General features: G+C 36.6%; 1 protein-coding gene across 9 annotated transcripts in view; it reads left to right on the top strand.

Moving 5' to 3' along the window:
• B3GALT1 (beta-1,3-galactosyltransferase 1) overlaps nucleotides 1-25,304 on the top strand; it is a 177,521-nt gene that overhangs the window by 115,272 nt on the left and 36,945 nt on the right. For 4 of the 9 annotated variants that reach the window (XM_088168096.1, XM_014890922.2, XM_088168089.1 and 1 more), the window contains exon 3: nucleotides 10,694-10,798. The gene's annotated coding sequence lies outside the window, so the exon portion shown is untranslated. Of the gene's footprint in view, nucleotides 1-10,693; nucleotides 10,799-10,944; nucleotides 10,997-16,332; nucleotides 16,476-25,304 lie in introns of all 9 variants that reach the window. The other 5 variants (XM_088168094.1, XM_088168092.1, XM_088168095.1 and 2 more) reach the window with 3 other exon arrangements.

The following is a 25,304-nucleotide window of genomic DNA, read 5'->3' as shown; positions in this document are numbered from 1 at the left end:
ATTTCATAATGACACACACAAAAACTTAGTCATCAAAATACTGAAGCATTAAAGTAAAAACAGGCCCTAAACTGTGTTAGGTTTTGTGTTTTCTCTTTCTTTAGATTATGACCTCACATTTCAGTTCTACAGATTAGAAATTTGTGTGGGAGTGCCCGTAAGACCCTAATCTCAGAGATAAATCTAAAGAGTCAGAATCTTCAGAGATACATGTTTCTGAGGAAAAACCTGAGCACTGCATCCATACTGATACCATGCAATACACTGTATGCTGCCAGGCTTGGTATTACCAGTATTGGTAATACTGAAGAATGCCATGAATTCAGCTGATATCTAAAGCAGCCACAGTGATGTTTGCAATTAGAAAGTGATTCTGCAGTTGAGTGCTCTTGCCTACAACTTAATAGGATTTTTCCTAACATCTAAAGAAGGAAATAAAAAAGAACAAGAAGTAATCTAGTACCCCTAAATATCTGATTGTTACCACTTAAGGGGATACTGACTTACCTCGCCACTGAGAATTTGTTTGTTGTTTTTTTCTTCATCCTCTCATGTGATAGAAACTGTTTTTAATATTGACATATTTGCATTTTAAAACAACAGAGACATATCTTTACTTAGATATATTGCTAAATGAATAAAATTTAAGCTGAAATGCATTGGTTATTTCTGCTGACACCCAAAGTATGTACTCCTTTCATTACTTCTCTGTAACTCTTTACTTGGATTTATAAATCCTGTCACTTTATTGGTGTAACAGACCATATCGTCACCATCATTTGTTATTCTTAAAAATCTCACACTATTTACAAGGTATCTGTTTTAGGTTTACAGATCCTTCAATCAAACATGTTTACAAGCAAGACATAATCTCTTTTGGTTGTAAATTAGAAGTGCACTTTTAGGTGCTACAGGGCTTACAGATTACTTTTTTAAGGCCAAAATACACAAAATTATAAAAAACCTGAATGATTAGGCACCACTAACAGGAATTGACAGAACAGTTTACAACAATAACCCGAAAATAGTGTTAAATTACTCATATGGAGATTTCATCAAAGTCTCTGCTCAATTTCCTGTTTTGTTTAATAGATGAGAGATCTAGTTAAGATGATCTTAAAAACTGGACAAATCATGGAATTCTAGAGTATGAGAAATAGGGGTATTGCCAGTAAGGGTGCTAAGTGAGCAAAACCCAGAGCAAGACTGCACTACAAGTGGGAGCTCTAGGAGTAAGAGCAGGAATCTGGGGTTAAATCAAGGGCTAAAGATCAGGGATGATATCCAAAGCCCAAGGACAAGGTACAGTAACATGCAGTGTGAGTAAAACAAAAGCAGGCTGCTGAGTGTCCCAGAGTAATGAGTGCAATTTGCTCTGATGGGTAAGCAGCTATCAGTCAGTCTGACACCAGCCTTCAATCCTGGGAGACCAGTTCCATGCAGGTGACCTCTGTAGTTCAGTATTTTAAAAAGACTGCATGAACGTCTATCTGAATTTTATAAAGGTAGGACAATTTCCATGTACAAGTATGACATGGGCATTTAGAATATCTTAGATACTGCTGTGTAGTAAGTGGCCTGATTAGGTTATTGAGAGCTTTGAGCTGACACTGATCTCAGCCCACCATTGTTTTCTGGGTTTTTAGCCTTGTCTTCATTTCAGAGACGGATTTTAGTCAGATCCTCAACTTTCACCATATATATACAGACATATTGCTTGAAAGAAGCAGTACTGTGTGTGTGTGAAAGCAAATATGTGGCTGTAGACAGTTTATTTTATATACCATAGCAGAGAAATTGTCTTCAATGTGTGTGTGAACCTATCAGCACAAAGGTAGAAGAGGTATTACACTACATCTGCAGATGAAAATTCTGTCAATTGACAGAAGAGGGGCTGAGGGACATGGGAAATGCAGACAGGCAATATATATAAAGAGACAGAAGTTTAATAGCAAGCATACCAGAAAAAAAAAGGTATGAAATACATTTGATACAGGTGAAAGATATCAGCTTATTGCTTTTTATTTACAGAACTGCATAGAAGTGTACAGAGCTTTGTCATACAAAAATTAAAGAGATGTAGAAAGCTCAAGGAGTAGGCATGTGAAATGAGAATTGACGTGAAGAGAGAAGGAGAATGAGTTAAATTTTTGTGGAATAAGAACTGCTTTATGCTCTGGTCATCACAGTAACAATGCAATGAATTATTTTGAAGAAATAAACAGTATCTTGCTAATGAGATTTAACGTGTCATTATACAATGTAAGGTGCTCACACAGGAATTAGTGATAAGCAGATAAGCCTCGGGGGGGAAAAAAAGTGCAAGACTAGAAAATGCGTAACAGCAAAGCCATACACGGGCATATCCGAGAAAGAGGTCTTATATCCTAAGCAAAAACTATTTCCTGGAAGGATGTCATCTCAAAGACCAACTTTCCTCTAAACTACAGAAAAGATAAAACACAAACAGAACTTCTTGTGAAGTGCAGAAGGAGCGCCAGTAAATTTCTGCTCTCAAAATATACCCTAAAATATTAGAATCCAGAAAAATACATCTTTCATGTTTGTACACACTTGATTGTTCCATATGATGCAAAAATATTTTATTTACCTCATTAATACTTGAATTTCAACGAAGGAATTGAATTTTGTAAGGATTCAAAGACTGAAGACTAGTTGAAGGGACTGATTAAGATCCAAATCTAGACTAATGCTCAGTTAGCATAGTATCTCACATTCCGACCCCAAGATTATGATTATCCAACATGCAAGTGCTCTTTGGGTTGCCATCACCTATGATCTTTGCAAAAAGGAAATAAGTTCTTTGAAGATTGAAGAAAGAGAATGAATGTGGTAATTTTCTGTGAAGTTAATCATAGCAAAATTACTTGTTTATTTCTGTTTTTTTCAAAACTGTCACAAGGCTTGTATAAGCATAATGGATACATGTATTGTGCCTATAAATTCTCATTCATATGGGATAAACCACTGTAGCAATGCCTTGAAGTTAACGAGCCTTCTCAGTTCATTACAGATAAAAATACGGAGTTCCACCTTCACTATGAAATTAATAACTGTTAGCGGTGTAAACAAGCTTTGAATTTAATTTCTGGTACCACAGAAGCAGCAACAGCAATTTCTTTTCATTCTTTTCATTTGGGATATATAAAGATAGGCAGCAAACACCAACTCTTCAAAAACTCCCCAAAATGTTTTTAATTACTTTTCTGATTTTTTTTTTTAAATGAAGACTTAAGACACAACACATAGCAAAGATTATTTTTACTTCCAGTACTGTGAAGTAGTAATGGTTTACTATTTTGTACTTGATAGGATGAGCATTATTTACAATTCTAAACGATTCTGAATGTTTAAAGTCTCTGACTCCATTTCACAAAGCAGCAAAATGATGTTTTAGGCTGGATGTCTAATAAATACTTTTGGAAAACAACTTGAGAAAATTTCTAATGGGAACACTTTCACGTGACAGAAATAACATGTATTTCCCAAAGGACAAGGAGCTATTTTTAGCTGGTTTTCTTCTTATAAAATCATTAAAAAACCCAAAACTTTAGAATCATCAAGTTTAACCATCAACCTATCACTGCCAAGTCCATCACTAAATCTTGTCCTTAAGTGCCATTTATGTACTTCACATATTTCCATGGATGACAAGTGGACAGTCTCTTCCAGTGTTTGACAACCCTTTCAGTGAAGAATTCTTGCCTCATACCCAATCAACATCTCCCCTGGCACAACTTGAGACCATTTCCTCTTTCAATCAGCACCGCTTAAACACAAATTCTGATGTTCTGCATCACACACCTTCCTCATAACTAAAAAAGCATCAAACACTTCCCATTTGCTGCTGTCATTTAACATAAAAATTTATGAAGCGTCTCTGAGAATAGATCACATTTACATGGATAACTCAGTCTGCATGGGCTAAGTAGGACTGAATTAATGAATGTACTGTTGCTTCACATACCAAAAGCGTCGCTGAAGGGATAATCTGCAAATGCAGAAGTGGGAACTGGGAATCACACTGGCTACAGTCGTTGATGACTCCCTTCTCTGCAGTCTCAAGAAGCTAGTCTTGCTCAGGTCAGAGGGCTTGATCCACGTTTCTGGGAATGACTCAGGCACAAGCAATAAGATAGCATGTGTCCACACTTAAGGTTTTCTTTCTCCTCTGTCCCAATTTCACTCCCAGAAGAGCTGTGATTGTGACAGGCACAGTGTGACACCATAAGAGACTTACATCTTCTCTGCACAAACACACACAGTCTGGGTGGTAGCAAGGAAGCAAAAGCTGCCCTAGGGCATACACTAGGATTATCAACAAGGGAGGACTACTTCTGGATTACAGCTTTGGCCTGCTGTCAACTACAGCAAAACTCCCACTGAAGTCAGCATAGCCAGGATTTCACGTCTGTTGCAGAAATTTTGACTCCCTGTCTGTTCTGCCTTGGGACTTCCAGCCAGCCCAGAACAGGTCTTAACAGAGCCAGAAGCTTTTGTGTTATGAACTGCAGGCAGAAGTCCTGAAACTCTTCACATAAACAACCAAATGTTCATCAGCCATTTAAGAAATTTAAGACACTGCCACGCTCCAAAGGATTCAAACCTGCATACACAAGTATGACGTTTCACATTGGCAGACCATGCTGAAACAGCCTTATCCCATTTAAGTGCTTTTTTTTTTTCTTTTATGAAAGTGTTATGGCAGAAGATTCATGTTTTGATTGAACATAGAGCAAGAAGCAAGCTAAATTATATACTCAATACAAATCTCATGCAATAATGATGAAAGAAGTGTAAAATGACTGTAACAAAAGCAGACACTTCATGAAGTAAAGTCTCCTCTAAATTCAGTATGTATAGGCAATATAGGGAAAATGGAAACGCATTAAGAAAAGATGAAACTGTAGATCAGACTGGCCAAAAGTCTTAATGAAACTGTAAAATATTATAGGAAGTCTCTGTTTAAAATATACTCGGCCTTTGTCATGGCATATAACACAGACAGAAATTTAGCAAGACTTCAGAAACACGATTTTAAGTCAAGCTGGCACGGAATTACAGTGCTCAACAAACACAAAAAGCCAGTTTTAAGTACCTGACCTGTGATAAATTTTTGCTGACTTCAGCATGAAGCAAAAATAACTCAAATAATTGTAGCTACAGGACTAGACCTTGGTCATTATTTCATCTAAACAAAGAAGAGCTTCAGTTTAGTGAGGATGGCATGAACTTTGCAATTTGAGCACCTATTTAAAAAGTAGTCAAAATCCTGCTGCTGCTCCTCAATGAAGAGGCAACCACTTCATCTCAGGCAGCACACCGATGCCCTACTTACAATATATAACAGCCATTACAAAAGAAATGGATATGTATAGTTGGATTTATTAGACTTATATTATCATATAAAGACAGACACACACAATACTCTATTAGATTCGTTTAGATTAATTTAAGTTGGGGTTTTTTCCTAACTCTGAGCCCTATTTTAATAACTTTTTAAAAAATGTTTAAAGCTTAGAATGGGATATATCTAGAATTCCATACAGCTTCAAAAGAAAAATATTTGCTTAAAAAGGCTGCAATTCAAGATCTTCTAGGAATAAAATTTCTCCTGAAATATTTGACATTTCCAAATGGAAATACCATCAGAACAAACCAACACTTGAGATTCAATTCTAAGTTTACAGAAAAGTAGAAACAACAAAACATTTCATTCTAAAAGTTTTAAAGCATAGTCACTAGTTTTTACTTTTCATCAACAGTTCATCAGTCCTTAGCTTTAAGAATAGCAATTTTGATAGTGGTCACAACTGGTTTATGCTTGCTTAAAAATATTACTGCTGAAGTTTACTGAACTACTCAGGCTTGAGCAAATGCATGGCAAAAACCAAGCACTGGACCAGCTACTTTCCAATGCCAGGACAAAAATGGCATATGATCTTCCACTTTTCCTTTGGGATGGAGCCAAGGGAATAGGGTTGCACAAATATCAGTGAAAGACAACCAGCACGAAATAAGTCATGAACCAGGCATCATCCTTTGCAGTGATAAATTCTTTAACAAGCTGGATGTCTGGAGAAAAATAAAGGGCTGGGGAAAATGAATGTGCTTTAAACGTGATCTTCATCATTCTGATGAGATATTTAGTTATACATCCCTCTCCTATTGCTAAATAAGAGGACATATCATGATAGCCATTCTGTAGAACATTCATCATCAGAAAATTATGTCCCTTACAAAGCTTTTTTCTTAACACTTTCTTATTTGTGTCTGTAGCCAGTATTTCGTATTTGTAGGAAATGTTGTATTTTTTTTTTTAAAGCATCCAAGGAAAAACAACATGAGTTATTATCCTGCTAATATAGTTGTCTAAGGTCAGAAAAAAAAGTATTGTCTGATATTCAGAACTGAATATTTTAAAAATTATCTCATTCACAGGTGGTCCTTTACTAGCCATATACAGACAACAAGGTGCTTTGATTCCTGTTTCTAACACTCTAAATTATTAGCACTTGACTGTCAGACCTAATATTAAAATATCTTCAGATTCTGCATCCTGTTTCTTCAGTGTTCTACAAAAATCTTTCTGGATTCTGCACCTACATTCCCTCTCTTCACACAAAAATCTTGACATTCCACTTTTTCTGATTAGTTGCTGCAATTTTTTCATGCAACTACTTAGTGAGAAATTAAAAAAAAAAAAAAGCAGAGGATCATGGAATCAGAGTTTGGAACAGAAGAAGTCAGAGAGGTGCCATCTTCAGAAAAATTCTCAACCCTTTTCCACTCAATTTTTTTTCTATGTGTTCCTTTGGTTTTTTGCTATGCTATCTATAATAATCACTGCTCTATCTTCAGTAAGTGTCTTTATATTTTCATTTACACTTTTCTTCATCAATTCCTGTTTGTCTACATTTATTTTTCATTGTATGGACCTAACCACCTCCTCTCAGCTTGTCCCTACATTGACTCAAGCCCATGCCAAGATATCTAAACTAGCTTTAACCATGGTTTAAAAATGTCAAAATTTGCCTAGAGCCTTGATACTTCTGTCTTTCCCCTCAAAGAAGTTGGAATCTCAATCTCAACAAGAAAAATAAGTGTCAAGAGAAAAAGTGCTTCCCTGGGGCTTTTTTTTCCCCAAATATTTTGGAATAAGTAACTAAGAATAGTAAGTGCAAATCCCAGAGATACAACAGAAATGGTGTTATCACCAACAAATACATTGACATTTAAGTTTCATTTTTACTTAACAGTGAAATAACAAAGCAGAACCAGACTAAAGTATTTTATTTGAAAGGTTTTTCATTATCTCAAAACGTGATATTTACAACTTAAATATAAAATTCTAATTTCATATACAGAATTGAATCTGCTGTTTGGTTAACTTACTTATTATATTAGTATATTATTAAATTATATTATATTAAATTATATAATTATATATTATTAGATAAATTATATTATATTATTATACATATTGCATACACATGGTGAGCAGAATGCATTCGTTTCAACTGTTGGATTATCTGATGAAGCTCAACTTAACTACAAATGATCCAATGCTTGACAAAAATACAGGAATATACAACTCTTTGGGAAAAGTAATTCCCTGTATGGGAATTGTACTGTTCACTGAACTCTTGACAGATGCTCTAAAACCAGTGAATACTGGGTATTTATTCCCATTTGTACTTGTAAGAAGATTGTAACCTTTCTTTTGCCATGTGTGCCCCACAGCTGTTTCACAGCCACCTTATTTCACCTTGACAAGCTTGGGCACTCCCTGAGCAGAACAGTGTAACCAAACCCACAGGGATGGAAGCTGCAGGAAACATTTAAACCAGCACACCATCTTCCATAGAGGGTAGAAACAAGACCAAGCACTTGAGTTTTGACCACTTAAGAGAGCTTTCCTCTGCTGCAACTTAGATTAGCCTTAGTCCTTGGGTAGCAGTCTTCAGCACATAATAGCTGAGGCCTGCCAGGAGGTTTTTGAGAGAGCTCTGTTCTCTGCAGTACATGCACATTCTTACAGTCTGTGTGGCAGGGCAAGAAGCCCCAGATTTTGTCATCAGCAAGAGCATTTGTGCAAGATGGCTGTCTTTTCTAAAAGCATTCCCTGCAGGGAATTCAAAATGATCAGGCAGTTTCAGAAAAGGCCTGGGCTGAATACAAATCAAATACATAAATGAAACTGCACATCACTTACACTTACTTACTGAGGAGAAGTATTGACAGCAGCATGGCCTTCTCCCTTTCCCAGGACTCTTCAAGTCTAACTCGATACACCAAAATAATTACACTGCTCTTCCATACTGGTATCAATGCTCCTGACACTACACACTGCCAGATTTCAATGGGCTGAAGAGTTATCTATTAGGGCACACTCATTAGTGGCCATTACATTTAATAGGGATTTAACAGTCACTACTTTGTGTGTTGTGAGGATGTATATTTTCAAAAGAATTACAGCAACAAATTGTAAATTCAAGTCTGAGTTTAATTTGTAAAGAAATTCTATGCTTTTAGAATGAGTAATTATAATTCCTTTCCATCTTTGAATTACAAAAATCAAAAACAGTTTCTCACTCTTTTGATCCTGGTCAAGATTTTAAACTGTCTCTTTTGAATCAATAGCTTAAAAATGCTGTTTAGTTTACAGTTTATCTCCTACCTACTTAAAGGAAATACTTCACACTTATTTGAAATTCAGTGAAGCAGAAGCAGCTCGATTACTATGGAGAAACAGAATTTCGTAAGAAGCCTCACTGAAAAAAAATAATGACAACTGTATTTATGATTCTCAACTTAAAAAAAAATTAATAAAAACCTAGTATATTTGAATCTGCATAAATAGAGCCATTCTGAAAATGGATTGAAATTGCTAATATTTCTTAATAGAAGGAAACCAACCACTGATTTCTCTTCCACTTAAGTTATGAAACCAAGGTAAACCATCTTGCATCCTATTCATCCCATCATATCCCTTCTGAACTATTTGCCCAATTCATAGGCCACATCCCAACCCAACAGAAATTTGGGTAACAGTGGGAGATGATGCATTTTGAATAGTGTTTGTTAATGGCTGAAGACTGTAACCCAGCCTCAGCATGGGCAACTCCTGGCACTACAATGCTCACATTGAATGAGGCAATATTGGCAAGGTAATCTACAAATAGCTAACAAAGGTAAAATCTTCTGGGTTTACCACATTAAGCTCTAAATTGCATTAAGTATACTGAAGCCCAAAATCTTACCAATCTTTTTACATATGATCAGAGAACACCATATTTCAGTTATGTTTTGTTACAAAAAGTAGTGATTCTAACCCCTAATATTTTTTTCAAATAGAAAATTAAGCAGCAATAATTTTTAAAACGTTTATTTTTAATTCAAACTATTCATAGGAAAATTTAAAAGGAACTGTGATAAAAATGTCACAGAAAACCAGTTCCAAGATACTCAAGTTACAGACCTTTTCATACTTCTTCCTTTGTTGCACCAAAATAGAGTGGCAATTTCATGCAGTGCCTCTAGGCATAAAACTCCCTGACATAAATTCAATAGGAAAGAGAGCAATTACACATGCCAACCTGAATTCCTTCATTTCTCATGCATTTCTAATACAACGGTGATTTCGATTTGCATTTTACAATTTCCTGAGTCCACTAATTGCAAGACATTCTAAAATAAATGTAAATTGTCTGGATGGCCCCCATCCAATTTCTAATGGACAGGTGTTCATATAAAAACTCAGCAGTATCAGTGACACCCGGTAGGGCGAGTGGTGACTCTCAGCTGAACTTCCTGTTTAACCACGGGGATGATCAAATTAGGTCAAGGTCAAGTACGTGACAGAGCAACTGTGCCAGGCAGCACATAAGGGCTGCTGGTATCGAGATATATATATATATATAGGTATATAGTAATAGCGTTTTGATTTTCTCAAAGAGGAAGTGGCCTCCTACACTCTGAGCCTTGATCTGGGCTCTGTAGATTCCTCTGCTCACAGGCTGCTTGAAGCCTTGTGGCAGAGCAGTCCCTTAGCACTGCATCATTTCAGTAGCCCACCTCTTGGCAACAAGGAAAACATTAAAGCTGTCCAACACAGTAACTAATAACCAACTAATCCTCCCGCTATGGGATGAGAGATGTTTAAATCTCCCTGGCAGAATGAAATGACTGGACTGGTGGTGACATTCTTACCCACGGAAACTTATTCTCAGATGTAGCTCATTTAGGACCCTTATTAACTACTACAAATAGATGCTTTCAACATAACAGTGATTCAGGGACCTGTAGTGTTTTGGCTTAATAATCTATGATTTTCCTGTTTCAGTAAATGAAAATAAATTGATTTATGGCAGTTAATGCACAGGTACTGAAAACGGCAGCTGTAGTTTTTTTGATACCCATCTGTCCTCCTCTTACTCCATCTGTTTCCTTCACTCATTGCACTGGAATTCAGCTTCACAAAATGCAGTCCAAACTCTTTCACGTAGCACAGTGTAAGTTACCTAGTTACCCAGCTAAAAGACATTTTCAAAATAAATCATTGTTCTTGTACTCTGTAGAAGGCAACAGACACAGATTTTGTGGTTAACCTATGTCTGAACGTTATTTTCAACAAAATATACAACTGTCAGTAAATTTCCTCTGATTTCAGATGGTGCACTTGAAAATAATACCATAAAGGCTCATCATTTTAAACAGTTATTGATTACACCCCAGGGATTTTTCACCAATTCCACTCGATGCTGCTTTTAAAATGGTAAGTACCTACATAATTCTATGATTTATAGACTGCTTAGATTTTATAGATAATACAACAGTAAAAATGCACACTAATATATAATGTCATTTGATTATACAGCTTTTATTAAACTGTGTTGACTGACTTTTTTTATTCTTCAACAGTTCTTTGGCCTGTTAATGATTAAAGATTTGGATTTCACTCTTTACACTAAATGTAAGTGTTTAACAGGAAAAGAAAACCTAAGAAAACACTCCCTCCTTGCAATCCAAAATGGAAGATAAAATATAAAGGCTGAAATTTTGCATAGCACAAATACAAAAGCTACTACTAAAACCCATTTGTTCTACAGGAAACTAAAAGCAAAAGCTATTTCCATTATTATCCCATCTTTAAGGCAGTGTGGTACACGAGGTCAATCGAAGGTCAAGAATGGAGGTTGCTGTTACTCTATAAAAGGGCTCATACTAAATATAAGTATCTCAGTATTCATGGTGTCTTTCATTTCTACTAATGTGGTACCTTGAATACCTACACACCTTAAATACTTTGGTTTATGCATTTACTACTCCATTATTGCCACCACATTAAAAGGGAATGGTTACATTTTATTTGCACTACAGAGGTCTTTTAACTGATTCTGAATTTATACAGAATAGAATACTCAATACTTGCATACAGAATACAGTGCACAGGAACACATATTTAAACACACAACTTTGTGATCTGGGTGATAGTAACTCCATTTGTAATTTCCTTTCATTTTCCCTCCCTAATTCCACACATTATTTTACTAAAAATTCAGTAGCACAACTTCCTGAAAGAATTTTTTTCAGCCAAAAGCAATAAACTACATAACCTCTTGAGACACAGAAGTGTTTATACAAGGAAACGTAAAAATATGTAGCAAGAATTTAAGTTGGAAATAAAATGTTTTTCCAGGATGAAAAACAGAAACAAGTGCTGCTAATAGCACTTTGCAAAATAGAAACTTCGTATTACAGATCCATGTAGGTGACTGAAAAATGAGGATTGCAATTCTTTTAATCTTTATGTGTATTTAAATGTCAGTTTTTCCTTTCTATGGCAGTTTGAAGTACTTAGAAATGAAATCAAAGAACTAAACTGCTGGTATTAACCATACAGAAAAAAAAATTAAGTCTGTATACCTCCCATGGTCCTTTAAAAAGCATTAATAATTAAGCATTTGCATAAAGATAAAGCAAGAAAACACATGAACACATATCTTTTAGACATCTGCAAGCTAGTTATCTTGATCTGTTCCATAAATAGAAACTAATTATGGAGAGATTGAAACCAAGACAATGCCCTAGAAAGTAAGAGGCAACCTTTTTAAAATACACTCAAAATGGCATGAATAAATCTCTATCATACAGATTCATTTTAACACATAGATCTTTTTTGGTCTCATCTTCCTCCTTTTACAAGCAACTGTTAAACTTCTACTAATTCCATTAAAAGCAGGATGAGCCTTGATGTGTTCTTTCTCTAGTGAAATTTCCTATCCTGCAGAGTATCAATATTAACTGTGAATGGTACAATTGTAAAGGCTCTAGTAAAAAAAAAAGCATTCAGTCCTCTAAATTAATGTCTGAGCTCTGACTTTTAAGTGAAGACAGATCAGTAAGTCAGCTGCTGCTCATATTGCTTTCTTATTCATAATTGAAAAACCAGAGGCTTGGGGAATACTTAGCAACCTAAGCCATTCCTTCCCAGGAACGTTATATAAGTTTTCTTTTAATATGATTTTATTCTCCTGCTTTCTTCTCCCGTTAGAAATATAATTTCAGAAACAAGTTTGATCCAAGGCTAAATTTCAAACCCCAAAACTGACATAATACAGGCAGGGTTCAGCAGTGAGGTGGAAATTTCAAATATGCTGAGTCAATCTGCCAAGGTGGGGGTTAAGGCTCCTCAGTTTCAAAGTCTAGCTCAGCTGCTGTATTTGGACATTAATGTTCCCCACAGTCACTACAAAAGTGCATATCAAGCTGTTTCTCAGAGCAAATAGCAACTCTTTATATATCAGCAAAAAGAGGCTGGCAAAGTAAAAACAGAAGACCCTTCAACCACTCAGAGCTGGAGAGCACCCTTAGGAGGACTGCAACAGACTTGAGTCAGAAAAGCTGTTTTCTTGCTGACAAAGACATGGTTGGATGGATCCATGGTAGGCAGCCAAGTTAAAAGTTGCATGCTGGATTTCACAAAATTAAGCACAACCATGGCCTTTATTTTTAGACACCTGTGCTAAAGGAAGGGAGATTGAGATGCCTGAAATGATTATCACTCACAGGCAGGGTCACTCAGAAATCCAATCTGTACGACTGCAGACACTTGTAAACATTGATTAACCAGGATAGAGCACTGAGCTATAATTCACATTGTTTTAGTGCTGCACAACAATCCAGAAGTCAAAAACCGTGTCCCATTAGAACAGTGTACAAAGTGACAGTTTGCTGTGCTGCTTTACAAAAATCATAATGGGAAGAAATACCTTCAGGATTACCTTAAACTACCATCTGTCCACAGAAAAAGGCAAAATACATTAATTTACATACAACATTTTGCCAGCCAGTAGCAGCAGTAAGCATTATCCCTTCCCCCTACTCTTCACCTTAAAAGGAGTATTCTAAATCCCTTCAGTTTTGGTATATACATTTTCCGTGCCAAAAATAAACTGAAGCTACTGAATATGTAACAACATGCAAAAAAGCATAGCCTAGGGTGGAATACACAGCACAGTGCACATGCTCTGTTTGCTATATGCTGCTACCCTGAGGTGTAGAATATTTGCACAAATACAGAGAGCCTTCAAGGGCAGCAAGAGGCAGCACTTGCAGCCTAGATCAGCCCTAGTCTGTGCCTTCAGAGACTCTTTTCACACCAGCTGGACTTCAACCTAAATAGCTTGTACCTGAGTTTCAAATAAATCACTCAGTCCTAACTTCCTGAGTGCAACACCACTATCACTTTGGTCTACCTTAAAAGCAAGGGCAAAATGAATTATGCCTTATAACTAAGTCTAAGTGGATGCACTGCACATGGTAAAGGAGGAATGCAGATGATAATTTAAAGCTAAAGCTTTAAAATTAAATCACAAAAACCGCATTTAAATAGTTACAGCAGCAATTATTTTATTTCCAACTACTCAAACCTATGAGACCACAACATGAAAATTTATTCTATGACTTCTGATTTGTAGATGGGTGCTAAACTAACATATTTCAGTTTTCCTTGGTTAACTGATGAGAACATGCTTTTCATTCATTCTTGGTTTTTAAAATTTATTGTTAATGCAGAAAATCTGCGTAATACTGAAAGATGAGATTCAAATAAATGGAACTTAATCTCAAAATAGAAGGGCTTGATGCAGTTTTTGATATTTTTCTAGTATTTAATTAACTAAAAACTTCAGTTCAGAATTATAGTTCACTGACAACTTCATTACACAGTGATTGTCTGTGGTGTTTCATGTTCTTCCAGAAGGCTGATTTCAAAAACATACAAACCTTGGGGGGGGGGGGAGACGGGGGGGGACAGCAAGAAGGAAACAAACTGAAACAACCTTAGCTTACATTACCAAAAGCAAAATTCCCTGTTCAAGTTCAAATTAAATGGCATCTTGAGCTGAGAACAGAAATCACATAAAGCAACTTGTGTGAATGATGACTTGGAGAGTCTGGCAAAGAAAGAGGAGAATCCTCAAGGCAACACACTAACTACAACACCAACTGCTTGCATGAATTCAAAGAAAAAATGGAAAATGGTGACAGTGTGTTCACATAGCCTTTTGAAATACAGGAAAATAAATTAAAAGAATTAAAAAGGATTTGCCAGTCATCAGAGAGATATATCTTTTTCTTTCCTCCCTTTCTAACTTCTGCACTATCAAGTTCAACATTATCAGTAGGTTATTTTGTACCTTCTCAGTTATAAACAGCAGTCCAGATGCCACAAGCACTGCAAAAGTTACTCGGCTGTGCCTGGTCTCTCTGCTACTGAAAAATCTATTGTAATCAAGGTATTAAAGAATAAAGCCCATACAGTTTCCATGATGGCAGCTTGAGGAGCTATACTAAAATTGCCATTATGTCTGTATATGGTGGGTTAGCCCTCTGCAGAGGGTCACAGGTCTGGCATAAAATTGTTCTTCAGCTTGCCAGGCAAACCAACTTCACTAATCTTCAGCCCAATAAATATAATGGTGATGCCTCCATTGCAGAGCAAAGAGGTGATATTTCACTTTACTCAAGTGTTGTATCTCCTAGAAACAAACTTCATTTCCTTGGTTTATTTATACAAGTTCAGAGGATACTGACATCCATACATACAAAATGAGCACTGAATGCTGTTGTATGTTAGGGAGAGCTGCAGAAATGAGCAAGACAGAACCACAGACAGGCCCACTTCCCAGTAATGTCAAGGCTGCATAGTCATCCATGATAACCACTGGTGGTACACTGAAGTACACCATGCTAATGGCCAGCCTGTTCCTTTCCTTATTGTGCCAAAGCATTTACAGGTAACATGCAACTGCTTGGTAGCTCACATGGGATCTTTTGATCTCTTCTAGTCAGGCTAGTACTGCAACCTATTTTGGATTAATTCGTTGTCTGTTGACTTTGTCCCTTCCTTTCAGACACTGTTCAGGTTTTGGCTGGGACACAGCCAGTTTTCTTCATAGCAGTTTGTATTTTGAACTTGTGGTCAGAGCAGTGTTGACAGCAAAGGCCATCTCTGTTCATGTATCAGAATCTCATTGCATATGTGTGGATGACTTTGACAATCAATTTACAAACAAAAAGGAGGCTTAGGACCTAGAGGGTACATTTTCAAAGCCTAAAGCAAGAGGTACACTCAATAATCCTTTAAATGAATAATAGGATAATTATACAAACCACTTACAAGTGGATTTCAAAAGGTTCCACATTTAGAATAAACTTAGGAAAGAGATGAGATGAAATTTTTAAAATTTAAAAAAAAATTTAAAATAAATAAATAAAAAACCCTAGCAACACTTCAACCAGTGATTACTCCTTTCTATTCATTTACAGACATTTTGCCAGCCTGTAGCAGCCATCAAGCATTACCCCTTTCCCCCACCCTTCAACTTAACAGGGACTATTTTACAGCCCTATCTATCCATGTATAAGCTGCTCAACAGTACCTTTATGTCTTTGTTGGAATTACTGCCACTGGAAAGTGGCAATTTTAGAGCAGACTTTATTGTTTGTTTTGGCTACTAAAATAAAAAAGCTCCTGTCCTGCTGAATCTTCTATTTCTCCTTCCCATGTTGTAAAAAGCACCCTGATATCTCTATAAAAGATATAACACAGCATAGCTGTGTCCTCTGCATTAAAGACAGGATAATGAAATGTAAGATCAGCATTTCTCTGACAGTGCCTGCACATCTTCTGGCTGCCAAGGTACAAAATACATTCAAATTTTTGGGGTTTTCAAATATCAAAACATCTTTTGGGGAAAGTGTCCAAACAAACATCTGTGGATGACAGATTTTCTTTGTTTACAGAACAGACACTACATCACGAGGATCAAACTTATCCACTTCATCTCTCACTGGTAATCTAAAAAACTCTGCATGTTTAGTAGTTCCCTGAGGATTTGCCTTTCTCATCTCTTTAATCTTGACAAAAGGACCATAAAATGTGCCAGGTAAAAGCAGCTTTCACAGTTACTAACCTAGACCACGTTATTAGGAAACAAATCAAAAGCATAAGCTCATTCCACACAAGCTGTAAAACAGTTTCCATATAAAATTGATTTTGGTCCAAGTAAAGTGACACCAAAGTAAGATTATGTTAAAAAGAAGTCAACTATGCATCAGCTCAGATATAAAATAGCTGACATTCCTTTCCAGGTGTATTGTGTATCCATCACACTCAGATGAATATTTTCAGGCTAAGATATGTTGAACTACTAACTGTTTTCACTTAGGAGAATATGCATTGGCAATATATGATAAATAAAACATTTGAAGCAAAGTAACGGAAGCAAAAACTGGACATGTGACTAATTCACTTTTCACTTAATCTTGAATCAAATACCATGGTGAAATTAATTGCACAGGACTACTGCTGCTGTTAATCAGCAACTAGTGAGCATTTATACCACCACCACTAAATATTTCAAAATCCAAACACAAGGAAAAGCATGTATTTCCTTACACACAAATCCTATTTAGAGAAAAAGTCTAGAAAATATAAGAGAATTTGAACCAATCCAACAGTGACACTCAAAGACACATTTTAGATGTAGTAATAACTTTACATCCTTCAACATTTTCCGTTTTGTGGATAAAAGCACAACTTAATGTTTTTAATTCTATGGAGATGGTTATTTTTATTCTGGTAAAGCTAGCACAAAAACGGTCTAATAGAACTTGGATCTTGAGTTCATTCCATAATTTTCAGAGCATTGCAAAGGCACAAGACCATAACTTATGGATATCATGACAGGTATGAAATGAACCTCAATCACATTGTTCTCAGTGTCTCCTACTATGTAAGCTCAAAGCTGAAGTCTAAAGCCTAAGTATTCTGGACAGTGCAAGACAGTGATTCTGAAACACAAAAATAAATTACATATGGGCTAATACCTACCCACTTAGAGAACAAACTTGATGAAATACCATCAAAAGGTATATCCTCCCCTAAAGTACCAACAAATGCTCCAGGAGGGTGAAAAGTGTCTAATTTCAAAAAATTTAAAAGTTTGACAATTCCATTTTAATTCTTGGTGCATCTGGTGTAATTCTGAATGCACAGAGTATCTACAGCATCCCTGGATGAAATAACCAAAGGGCAGAACAATGACAAACTCACAGTTGCCCACGCAGAACCCAGCTTCAAACTCCCTCCTGGGCAGCAAACACTGCACAGTAGCCAAGGATGGGCTTTACCATTCACCAATTATACTCCCAGTTAAGAGCTAGGCCATGCACAAACATTGCTTATTCCCAGCTTGCTGTGAGAGTTATGTTGTTTCAATCACTGTTTCAAAGCACTGAAGCTACCAAGTACTTCAGACCCCATGAGCCCTGCTTACCATTATATGGAAACGGCTTAAGCACACACCCTAGGTCTAATATTTCTGAAGAAAACAGAATCCAACATATTAGTTTTAAAGGGACTGACTATAACTATAGAAGTAAAATTGCATCAGGGCTTTATAGGCAAAGAAGGAAAACATTTCCCACTAGGGTGACTGAACACTCTGAAGGTGGTGCTGAGATTGTGAGCAGCAAAGATTAGGAATGGGGAACATTTAACATCTTTCACTTGTCTTGACTTGCCTGACTACATTGATATAAAAATATTTGTTTGCTATTTTCTAATTTCAAACTTGCAATGCTACTTCGTGTCTCCATATAGCCAAAATTTCTGGTTTGCACACACAGATTATTCATTGTTCAGAAAGGTGTTGGAAACTTTAAGGTCTGTACAGGCTCCTTGACCCAAAAAGTTGAGTTAATATCACTGGAGTCACTAATAGAACAGTGAAAGTATTGATTAAAAACACTTAATAACATTGTGGTTAACCATAATGCATATATGTCCTACCTTAGAGTAGCTTCTGGCAGATGCGTGGTCATGTTTACTGGAAATGTTTAATTTTTTCACATTTAGATATATTTCTATTTTTGCAAACAGACTAGGAGAAGAGATGAAGGGAATTTATTTTTAAGCCTGAAGGAACACAAACCAACTAGAATTGTAGAATACATTCAGAAGAATGTAATCTGCAAGTCATTTAAATGCACACTAGTCAATACCTGCAATGATATAATCATCTTTTCATTTACTTCAGAGCTATGTCAACATTAGGTTTCATTTTACTGCACATATATGCAGTTAAAAATATCAGATTTTGTACACATTATTAGAGAAAAGACATATTTTTTTTCTTTCCATATTGTTGGAATATTCCATATTCCATAGTATCAAGGGATTGATTTGAAAGCTCTGTTTGTCTAAAGAGGTCACCTGGAGCTTTATATTATCATTATAACATCATCCCATAGCTCATCTATTGTGCCTCTAGCTACGTGTTAGACCATAAGTAGGTCATGCAAATCAGTGGTTCCAAGGATCAAACTTTGCCCTCTGCATGAGAGGATTAGGTCAGTCAAGGTGCTAAGAATCAGCCATTATACATCTCTAAAAAAATCTATAAAAATGAATATAGAACGTCAACGTTCTGTGTGCATTTCAGGAACAACATAGCATTTAGAAGAATTAAACAACAAAGCAAAAGGCACCAACACAAGTGACTGGATGTTTAGGCTAATCAATGGGCTGTAATTTCTGTGTATTTCCTACTTTTATCAGTCATCAAGTTTGTCCAAATGCACACAGATTAGAAATTTCATTACACAAAAATCTGCACCACTGAACCACAAGGGCATTTGCTTCTCAATCAAAAAATGCAGAAGGTATTTGGAAAATACTATTAGCTGACTTAGCAAACATGACAAAGGCATGGTAAGGTTACAGGGCAGCTGGGTCTAGATAAAAGGATGGAGGAGGCATTATTGTCTGGTGACTGGTTAACAGTATTATCTTTCTATATACCCAATCTGAATATATACCTGTATATCTTTATTCTTAATGAATACAAACTATTTGTAAACTTGATGTGGCATTTTCCTAGTGCAAATATTCCAGCACTGATTCAATATTCCCCGAATTTGTCACCTCTGTTGTTTTGTATAGAACAACTGATGGACAGAACCTTCAAAATTTTAGTAATCCTATTACTAAAAAAGTTGTAGCATTCACAGATTCTCAGTATTTTATAATCCTATTCAGGTATATAACTGCTGATTATTTTACAGTAATGAAATTATGAAGTGACAAATACTTTTACAGATAATAAGAATTAATATCTCCGAACAAGATTTGCAACACGTTCATACTTTGTATTTAGTAGTGCTCAGCCTAAAAATAATCAACAAAATATTAATCCATACCTAAATGTCATTGGGAATTTCAGAGAAGTCTTTGTAGAGCAAAAGCACAATCTGCCTTTTGCACCTGAAATCACAGGCAGGGTTGGAAAAAAACAGCACAAGAGTGTATTTTTCATCTTCCTATGAAAGCACCAACACATTTTAAAACATCACTCATAACAGTAAATCAAAATCTCAGTGATGCTTGTTGAAACTGGCTTTTAAGATGGAGAGTGAACAAAAAGACCTTTTAAAATAAGTTTTAGGGAATATATAAATTGTCTGAACACTGCCACGGACAATCAGTTTTAACAGCATATGTTACTTGCTGTTCTGGGAGCCTGCCAAAGAAAGATCCATCCAGAAATTATGAGGGGAAAAAAACTCAAGAGAAAACGGGTAACAACACATAACTTGCATACATCTCTAGCTATTCTAAAGCTTTTCATTCAGCATCCATCATCATAAAATCAGTGATCCTGACCCATCTTCATGTTAATAGAGAAATACTTTTTTTTTAAAAGCCTGGAATTCCCTGTTGACAAACAGTACAGTTACACATGTAAGATTTATCCTACTGTGCAACTTTCCCAAGGAGCATCTGAGAATTATTAATGACACAGGCATCACTGAACCACTGAATGATTTAAGACCACCTAGGTTTTGTAGATAGAGAGGAGCAGAGGCCATAAACCAAATCAGCAGGAAACCTTACAGCACAATTAATGTCTCCTAAAATATATTCCTGTTTTAACTTCTAGGAAATGTTTCACTGGAAGATAATATTTATTAAAGGAGCAGCTATCTCCATTTTTCAGATTACTATTTCTGACAGACACTGGCAATTCTGGTTACCAAGGGTTCACTTCACTGGTTAATAAAGACCTTTCGTGAGACCAGCTTGAACAGCACCTATCTGGATTCTTTTTAAACAAAGCTGTGTGTGCCCTGAGAAAGCCTGGTACGGGTGTGTGTAACGAGCAGGGTATTGGTTCAGCCACTAAGAAAACCTCCATTACCTATGGACCATGGGCCATGACACTTCTTCACATGCTCAGCCCAGAGCCCACAAACCCAGCCTGGGGCTGGCACACAGCTCTGCTTTAATGGCTCTCACAAGTTGGTGTTTCCTGTTCCTACTCGGCCCCTTCGCTGCTCCTCACTCACACGCGAGCCGCAGCCTCGTGGCTTTTCCCGGTGGCAGCGGGTGAGGAGGCGGCTCCGGGGGCCGAGGCAGTACCGGGGTGTCCCGGGCACAGCGGGCACAGCGCGGCCGCGCTCATGGCCGGGCCTGCGCCCCCCCCACCCCACCCCGCTGCTCGGGCCTGGCCCAGCGCCTCGTCCAGCACTGGAATTCCGTTCGCTCCCGAAGGGTACTTTCGCTTTTCCAAAGGGAAATGCACGAGAGCGACCCTAAATCCAGGCCTGTCCCCGATGCCGCTGATATCACAGTGCCCACCGGGCCAGTTAAAACTCTAGCGCTCTCCACTGCAACTTATGGATATGAAACAAAGTGAGAAGTTTTGTAGTCCATGAGCTCTGTCGTCTAAGACCAGGGAGCTCTAATTTTTACTTTCAGGACTATTTATTTCTTTTACATTTAGAATAGAAAGGATCAGATTAATGTCTTAACTGGGAAGGGCTCAAACATAGAACAGATATGAGATCTGCAGCTTTTCTCTGGTGCAGTGGTGTCTCCACTTGACCAGTTTGAGACAGACCACGACCACCTCTGTGAAGCCCTGAATTCAGTGCATGAGCACGATGATCGCAATTTGGGATCACACTGCACACCAATAGACTGAATCTTTCTTTTCTGATAGCGGACTACACCCTTTTACTGAATCTACTTACTGTGTCTCAAAGCCAGGACTGCCATTAAAGCTGAGACTGAAGAATCCTCCAAGGTTCTTGGAAAATTTATCAGGAAATTTAAAAATTTATTTTGATGCATCGTGTAACAGAAATCAGCTTGCTTCTCACAAGACCTAAACATTTAGGAGTCTCGTCTTCCTTGTTTTCCTTGCCTTTTTTGATGGGTTTCTTTTTTTGTCTTTTAAATTTTTGTCTACATAAATTAAACATTTCCAGGTACAATAGCATGTCAAATTCTAAACTTCTACTTCCTTTAACATAATACTTCTAATACTGTAACCTGTGTTTTTCCTACTAGATCTGATTTACACAACTCTTTTCACACTTCATAGTAGTCAGTGGCTGCAGTCATGTAAAGACTACATTGTAAATATCTGCAACAGCAGGAAAGGCATTACCAGCAAAAAACATACAAGAATCCTGAAGTGTTACTTAAAAATAACATTAGTTTCTGGACAGATGTTAAAGAGCTTACTTTCATATTAGTCCATGTAAGCCTACATAATCTCCTAACAATCTGGAATCTAAAATACATGCATACTCATTTGACAAAAGGTTTGATAACATGCTTTGGTTTGCTATGGATGACTGAAATTTTAAAGAAACTATATGCTGCAACAAGCTCAAAAATATACAATTTATGGTGAGATTTGAAAAATGCTCTCTACTTTTCTGAAAGCTTTTATACCACAGGCAATAGTGCAGTGAGTATGAGTGGTAAAATGCCTGCTGATTTTAATAAAATCTAAATCATACAAATGGTGCTTGCATTGAATCTCCAACCCTTACAAGGTACCAGCCCTGCCGGGCACCATCATTTCCCATTTCTCTGCACTTCCACTTGTAAGAGTCCCATAAAATGAAATGTTCCTATTTTTCATAAGTTATGTTTTTTCCAGTCCAGCTACTCAAGTCTACTTTAATTCAGCTCTGTTTTTACGTAGCAGATGGTCCAATGGGAGTGACTTCTCAGTCTGCCTAATGTCTTGCCTTAAACCAAAGGTTCATTTATAGCTGTCCAGTATCACACCCTTTAGATGCCAAGCTGACTAAACAGATGCACACCTCTCCAAAGAAGTGGTAGAACATCTCAATAAATGAAAAATTACTGTGAACTTCCAGGGAATAGGAGATATTTTCCATCTGTTCCCACTACCACTGTTGCTATTTATAGAAGCCATCTTGGCATTAAGGACTTCTCAAGGCTGATACAGCACAGTTTAGCAGAAGGATGTGCACTTTATGCAGAGCCTGGAACCTGGCCCTAAGTTACAGCAAAGCTGAAATGAATCAGAGCTTCACAATTTATATTTAACAGAACAATGACAAGTTGTAATAATAATAAAGTTCAAAATGTTAATAATAAAAGAGACTTAAAATCACATTAGTTTCTACTAGCACCACCAAAAAACAAAATTCTAGGAAAATCATAGACATCTCTATGCTATCTCTGCATCTCTTTTTGTCCCTGACTAGCATAAGTAATATGAATTACAAAATACCTGGCTGAATGCAGCACTATTTCCTTTTTGCCATGACTGTCCAGTGTTAAAGCTGAATATAAAACATTTCATTACTTTAACACTTACTTTAGACTTCAAAACCAGTGCATTTAAAATAAACTTTTGGTGAAGGCTTTATTCCATGTCTCAGCAGTAACAAAGACTATTACAATAACATGCATGAGATCTAGAGGTTCAGCAGAAAGATGATTGTATCTTTTATATCCACAGCAGGGAGATAGCTATTTCCTCTCCTGTCAGGATGATTTATTCAACAAATGGAGAAAATATAAATTTTAAAATGCTTTGATTCTTTTTTTCTGCATCTCAAGAAGCAGCAGAAATCTTAGGAAATTAAGAAAATTAACTCTATTCTAGATATTATAACACCAGGCACTTCGGAGCAATGAACTGAATCTCTTAAAGAATATTGCAAAACCTTCCATACTTCGGATGGTTAGATCTCCCCCATCTTTTGTTTTTATCCATCTTCCTTTTACAGAGAAGTTTATGAATTGTTCTGTATAGACAAGGATTCATGTAGTTTATATCAAAAGACAAACTCAATCTACTTTTGGTACATTAATTGGAAAAAAAAAATTATCTACTGGGAATTTTAAGAGCTGAAGTTTAAGCAGAAGGGGTTTGAAAGAATAAAGTTCCAGGTATAAAGAAGGAAAAAGTGTTAAATTATCAGGACATTCTCAGTACTATGATATTTCATACAAGTACAGTCTGTAAGGCTCGACCATCTCATCCATGAGTTCAGAGCCAAAATTTTTGGCTTTCATTTCCATCTGACACCTTATCTGAACCACTTTCTAAATCACTTGAGTAGATTTCCCTAAGTTATAACAGGGAGAGTGGATGTAAGGTAAAATTTAGCATGAAATCTTACATTTTTCCTAGAAAGTCTGGTGGTCTTAATTTCAGAAAACATGACTGCAGCAGGAAAGGAACAGAAAAGAAGAATGGAGCTTAGTGTCCAGCAGCTTTGTAGAGCCAGTGGTACTGTGGTGATTAATACTGACTCTGAATACTTTCAGGAAGTTCTCATTCACTGTAAATTTTTTGCAGCAAAACTCAAACAGCAAACAGTGTCAAGAGAGGTAACAGTAAATACATACTCTCTAATGAAGTTTTGTTTCATGGTATAAACTCAGAAAATCTAGCAAAGCAAAACTCACAAAAAAGACTATGATCACTAACTCTCACGTTTGATACCTTCTGATTTGTGTTTGTTTTTTTTTAAATGAACTTTGACAGCATCAGGAAAAATGACACTGTAGTGAAATCCATAATAAGGACTGTGAGCAGATGTCATGACAAGATGAGAACATAGCCTTACCACAATGCAAAGTGACCACAAACAGTGATAGCTTGTGAGGATGAACCGAGCATCACCAAGAATAAAGAACAAGGAGAGCATGAAATTGTTCTGTTTTCTCATCCAAATTTCTCAATTGCTTCATTCAAAGTCGCTTCTAATAAGCTAGTAATTAGGAACATTTTAATTAGACAATTTAGGACAAAGGTAACCATGATAATAAAAATCACAAGGCCATGCTTAGATGATGCAGGTTCTATTAACATGGGATGTATTTACTTGCTGATTTTAAACAGAGCTCTTTTCGCATTACCCTAAACCAATGTGGATTTAAGATCTCCATAATCACATTTAGCAAGGCACTGTGTGCAAACCAATAAAAGCAGTTATTCAGTAGGGTTTACGAGGCATACAGGGTCACATCTGGTTGACTTTTTTTATTTGGTGTTTAGGTCAACTTGACAGACCCACGTGTAAGTGTATTTAAAGGCACATTCTCTATATTGTTTGAAAGGTCAGCGTGTGTCCTCAGTTTTCCCCTCTCTACGTGTATATGTGTCTCATAATCTGTGCCCAATGTTTCTGTGAGAATAAACTGATGTGTGAATTAATTCCATCAGCTGTATTTATTCTTGGTCATCAAAGAAGAGGTTTCTAATCTCTACAACTAAGAGCTCAATACACTTCTTCCATTATCATTTATTATCACATGCAATGAACATGCATGTTTAAACACTAAGCTTAGGCATGATCCTGTAAGTTATAAATACATTCTGGGGAGCTGTTAAAAGGAAATCAGAAAGGTGCATTACCCAATAAAGTGAGATCAT

This window comes from Sturnus vulgaris, chromosome 7 (assembly GCF_052056855.1).
Source record: "Sturnus vulgaris isolate bStuVul1 chromosome 7, bStuVul1.hap1, whole genome shotgun sequence".
Lineage (NCBI taxonomy): Eukaryota > Metazoa > Chordata > Aves > Passeriformes > Sturnidae > Sturnus > Sturnus vulgaris.
Note: the sequence above shows the minus strand (reverse complement) of the source record. Positions and strands in the feature narration are given on the sequence as shown.